The sequence below is a fragment of the Urocitellus parryii genome, chromosome 8, assembly GCF_045843805.1.
Source record: "Urocitellus parryii isolate mUroPar1 chromosome 8, mUroPar1.hap1, whole genome shotgun sequence".
NCBI lineage: Eukaryota > Metazoa > Chordata > Mammalia > Rodentia > Sciuridae > Urocitellus > Urocitellus parryii.
This window is the reverse complement of record NC_135538.1, coordinates 36,371,668-36,377,894: the sequence shown is the minus strand read 5'-3', so window position 1 is coordinate 36,377,894 and position 6,227 is coordinate 36,371,668.

The following is a 6,227-nucleotide window of genomic DNA, read 5'->3' as shown; positions in this document are numbered from 1 at the left end:
CATGGACCTGAACTATTATTGTGAAAAAATCACATTTGTTCATTCTAAGTAGTCAATCAACTGTTGTAATTCTTCCCATATTTCAGAATATCATCTGGAACAATATCATTCATCAACTTTCAGCCTTTGTAAACTATGTACTTGATGCCCAACCTCACACTGGCACATCATTAGTCTGCTTTATCTAAGGGAGCTAGAAAAGGTTATTTTAAAAAATCTTTTTGCATTACAATTTTTAATACACCTTTATACCACAATTTATCATGGCATAATTTGGAGTGGACATACTTTATTTACAGAGTTATGAAAAATGGTGTTGTGAATGGATAATTATGATTGTAATGCATTCCACTATTTTCATGTATGTAAGAAATTTAAAAAAAAGAAAGAAAGAAATCTTTTGACAGCTGATTTCATGTTTGGATCTGGCAATGAGAGGCACACTAATACAAAAAGAAGGCAGAAGGGAAAAGATAGATTTTTGTTTTGTTTCTGGCTCTGGCATGGTAAGGGTAGGTGACTGTGGCTATGAGTTCCTGAGCTCCTGCAGCCTCTGTGAGCATATGGGGTCCTGGCTTCCTATTACAGCAGTTTAGAAAAAAGAAAAGAAAAAACTCTAGCAACCTTCCCAAGAATACCACCAAATCCTTTATTCTGCCAGCCTTAGAAGAGATAGTGACTTTTTCAGGATATTCCCATCTTTCTTTTTTGGCTAAGTTTCTGACTTTTTTTTTTTTTTTTTTTTGCCACCAATTCACTGACTCTAATTCCTTTTCTTTGAAATGTTTAAGGTGGTTTCAGTTTCCAAAACAGTATCCTTACTGATAGACTTTTGTAAAGATGTTTCAAGTTCTTAGGTTATAAATGTATTAAATTGATATTTTGATGTGCATATAATTTTATATGTAAATCTTAAAAGCATATTATTATAAAACCATTAAAAATTGACTCCTAAATCCTAACCGTTTATTTAAAATGTGACTTTGCAAAACATAGTTGCCACTTTCATGACTCTAAGCTATTTCCTTTATGTGACAGAATATCTTGTTTAAGAGACTCTTATTAAAATAATAAATCAGCTTTAAAAGAAACTTTTTTCTGTTGTTAAAAAAATAATATAGAGCATTTACTCTTACTTTCAATACTACCCTCAGGGAGAGATCACGTTATCTAATGCAATAAGCACAGACTTTAGTCATAACATAATAGCAAAAAAATAAGACTTCAAAAATCAGTACAGATGTCATATATACATAAAAATAGGGTTAGGAAAGGCATGCTTGACCTCATAGTCAAACTATAAAATTGGACTCAGGGACTGTGTTTATGTTGGGCTCTTTGCTGGGCATACATTGTTATGATTGAAATTTAACTTCTGGGGCTGGAGGAGGAAATTGACAACTATGCATAGAAAGAGCATGGATAATCACATTAGGTAAAAGTAAAACACCAGCAAAACTGGCTTGTATCCTATTGTTGACAAAGTAGTTCTGCCTTTAAAAAGTATCATTCGATTACTATAAGAACAGCAGCATCAAATGATAGGACAAGAGAACAAGCTCTATATCAGCTTTGAAAGCAAAAGCTTCAATTAAAGTTTGCTTTACAAAACTCTTGGTTTTACTTCTATTCATCTGCTAGCTATAATGACTGGTACATTCCTGAATCTTGTTTGTTCTGTTTCCAAACATATGAGAAAGTGATGTCCATAGCGATCAGATGATTGCTGGCATGTGGGAGGGGGGAAAAAAACTGACAGTTGGTATATAAAATAGCCTCCAGACCAATGTAGAATTGACAAACTCTTTGTCTCTGGATATCTTTTTTTTTTTTTTTTTTTTTGGTACTGGGGATTGGACCCAGGGGCACTTAGCCATTAGCCACATCCCCAACACTTTTTTTGTATTTTATTTGTAGACAGTGTCTCACTGAGTTGCTTAGGGCCTTGCTAATTTGCTAAGGCTTACTTTGAACTCTCAATCTTCCTGCTTCAGAGCTACTGGGATTATAGGCATATGCCTGGCTTCAGGATGTATTTAAACTTTTAAAAATTATAGAAGACCCCCCAAACCTTTATTTGTATGTTAATCTACATTTACTAAATTATAAATTAAAACTGAGAACTGTTTAAAATATTTGTTAATTCATTTAAAAAGAATAGACTCATTAAGTGTTAATGTAGTTGCATATATAAGTCATTTAATAAACAATGGCTGTGTTTTCCAAAACAAAGATAATTAAATGAGTAGAATGACATTATTTTACGTTGTGCAAGTCTCTTTAATGTCTGATTTAATAGATACAAATTCTCACATCTAGATCTATATTCAAACTTTGCTATACCACACATCAAACAGCCTCTGGAGAGAGAGTACAACTGAACAGAACAGCCAGAGACTTAGTGTTTTTATGTGCGTTAGTCAGCTTTTTGCTGCTATGACCAAAATACCAGATAAAAACAACTTAGAATGGAAAAGGTTTATTTTGGGCTTACAGTTTCAGAGGTGCAGTCCATGGCCGGGGATTCCATTTCTTTCACTCTGTGATGAGGCAAAACATCATGGAAGAAGCACATGATACAGGAAGGCTGCTTTGCTCAAAGCAGCTGGAAAGAAAAGAGAGAGGGGGGAGGAGTCCAGGGATAGATATAATCCAAGGCTATGCCCCCAGTGACCTGCTTCCTCTAGACATGCCACACTGGCCCACAGTTACCACCTAATAGTCCAATCAGCTATCAATGGATTAACACAGCAAATGGATTAATCCACTGAAGAAGTCAGAGCTCTAATTATTGCCTAAAAGTCCCAACTCTGAACCTTACTGCATTGGAGATCATGCTTTCAACAGTGAGTTTTTTCGGGGACATTCCAGATCCAACCCGTATTATGAAAATAATTTCCCCCTTGCAGATCCTTTGCAAGGGTCACAAGGATACCCAGAGTCACTAGACAACACTTTGAAAACTACTGCCTGATACTAGCTAAAACAACATATGCTCCACTGAGACTTATATGATTTTTCTCATGCACGCTTTCCTGAATTTCTTTAGATATTAAGCAAATAAGAAAGAGAATACTTTGATCTTTAAATAAAATAAATAATATCAGATTATTTGGGTGTTGGGAGAACAGAATGGGAAAGAGTGGTTCCTGGAGGAGATGTGTGCTATTCATGAAAGTATTTCATGAGTTAGTAGGATATACTAAGTCATAAATAAAGGACAATTCCCAGCAATCTGCTGCCAACTCTTTTATCTTTGTTTCAGTGAAGCAAAATAAAATGTTAGTAAGAACATATTACAGAGATATCTTGAATCTTTTAGGCTCTATTTATTTAAGTAAATACTTTAAAAGTTTGGGCCTTTAACAATTAGTGGAAACCAAGTACTCTTAAAACACTCTTAACAATGTTGAGTATATCTTTGCCTTGTATCATACAAAGACAGAAACTTACCACTCTTATAGGTGGCTGGTGGAAGTGAGATGTATTGTATTCTATGCATTCAATTCTTCTCTTCTCTTTTTTTCAATTGCTGACAAATAAAAAGAAGTTCACTTTTTATCCCTTTATATATCAGTATGTTAATGTGTGTATATGTATATACATACACATACAATCTCATGTGTATGCACATATTCGTTCAACATATTTGCAAAGATTGTAGCAGGCACTATTCCTAGCAATCTGGATTCAGAATATAACATAAATTCCAGAATATAACATAAATTCCTGCACCTCTAAATCTTATGTTTTAGAGAAGCATAATAAAGATGAATAAGCCAAACAAACCATATATTACATTGTGTAAGTATTAGAGAAAAAACCATAATGGTGGTAATAAGAAATTTTGGAAATGTTAGGATTTAAAGTAGGGTGGGGAGTAGAGGACTGGCTGAAAAGACATTTGAACACAATTAGAGGGAGCAAGCCATAATGAGTAAGTGTTCAAAGCAGAGGAAAGAGCAACAGCAAAGAATATGGGGTTGAGAGCTTGCATACAGTCCTGTAGGAACACAAGGCTGAGTGAGGTCAGAGACGTAATGAGGGAAGGATAGAAAGCTATTGGAAGACTTTTGTTTTTGCTTTGTGTTGGGAAGCCAAGGGAGACTTTGAACAGAGGAAGGGCATGACATCACTTCCTTGTTAATGGGTTTGACTTTTGTGTTGAGAATTGACCAGTTCCTGGGGTACTGTAATAGTCCAATGAGAGATAATGTAGATTGTAGTAGAGGTGTTCATTAGTCAGATCCTGAATGTATTTTGAAGGAAGAGCGAATAGATTATTTACAAAACAAATATGGGAACAAAGAGAGAGGGAGAGACTAAAAATGGGTTTGGAGAAGGAAAGATGGAACCATTTACTGAAATAAAGAGAGCTGAAGCCTGGAAGGGTACTTTAGACTCTGTTGATTAATCCCTATCTTACACCTTTTGAAAGACAGAATGTAACTTATTTATCTGTTCTTGTTTTGGTTATTTGTTTTGGTACTGGAGAAGAACCCAGAAGTGCTTTACAACTGAGCTACATCCCTAGTCCTTTTTATTTATTTATTTAGAGACAGAGTCTTTCTAAACTCCTTGGGCTGGTCTTGAATTTGTGATTTCCTGCCTCAGACTCCCCAATTCCTGGGTTTACAGGCCTACTCACCATGCCCAGCTAGAATCTGTTCTAATTCTGGACCCAGAGCAAATAAAAAAATACAAAAACCTTTCAAATTAGAATCATTTATGGACTAGGAAACATACTTATGTTCTGATTGCAACTCTCTCAAGGTCTTCAAGTAAGTAATTTAACCTTTTATTATCTGGTTCTTTAAAAGGGTTGGATTGATTAGGTTAACTATTATAGTCTTTTACATTCAAATCCTAGTTCTGTGCCTGTTTCTTTAAAATCAGTCTAGTAGTAAGACCCAATTCATATGATATTGTAGGGGTTAAACCAGTTTATGCATGTAAAGCACACATGTGACAATGCACATTGGTAGTTAGGATTATTTCTTTAAGCTAGAAACTTCAATACATACCACAATCTTGCTATTATCTGTTCATGGGTTGTATAGGAGGAGGGGTAAAACTAGGTGGTTAAATGGATAAGAGAGGAAACTAATCTTAAATCTGGAGGATATACACTTCAATATTGCTACATTTATAGAGGTTATAAGCAAAATAGTATTGACAGAAAACATCATTGAAGTAAATGGCGTTAGCCTGTTAACATAATTATGGGTTAATTTAGAAAGTTAAGTTAAACTGACTCCATTCTGCCCAGACACCTCACCCTGCTCCCTCTCCCTTTTTCCCTTCCTGCAAGAGCCCACACACTCACACAGAGGCTGACACCTCCACCTATACCCTGAACACAGTGCTCAGACACTAGCCTACTTTGTGACTATGTACAGGGGCTACCAGACAATGTGCCTGCTCCTCCTGTCCCCTCTCCTTTGTGTTCCCTGAGGTTTTGAAGTTTGCTTTCCACCTGTAATAGCAAGGGCTAAACCCAACCCCAATGCCTAAACCATACTCTGACTTATAATAGTTTGGCTTAGAGGAAATGTGCTGCTGCTGTTCTCTTTGCAGAGACAGCCTTGTCAGATTTCCTGACAATAAACTTGCTTCTGTGATTCAGTCCTGTGCCACTTTCCTAACAAACGGCACCTTTGAAGAGGCTTTTACATATATGAATATGGATCCTGAAATAAATTGACTTTAGTGAAATAAAAGAAAATGTACATATTTCTGTACATATAAAGAACCTTTAATTTCCCAATTCTGAATGAGTTAATAAAATAAAAAAGCAACATCAATGTAAGACAGAAGATACTGTTGATGCACAATGTTGAAATACATACTCTTGTAAATAATAAGACATGCTTTCATTCTCTTCATTTAACTAAAAATAAGGATAAATTGCTGATTGTACATGCTAAAACGGAATGCAGAATACTGCTAAGAGTTTTGACAAGACCACATTCCTTTCCAGCACCGTAAAAACACAAAACAAAAACACACTCTTGCCAGGGAAATAATCCATTTCTTTAATTTTAGATTCTTACGCTGATTAATTTCTTCCTCCAGCTTCTCATGCCCTACTTTGTCAGGAAAAATAAGTCCAAAGGGCAATAAGATCCTTATCCTCCCCTATTGCATAGCTCAACCATTCAGAAGGTGAATAAATTGGGACGTCTCAGTGGGCTCCCCCTCCTGCCTTGTTTTTACGTTTTTCTTCA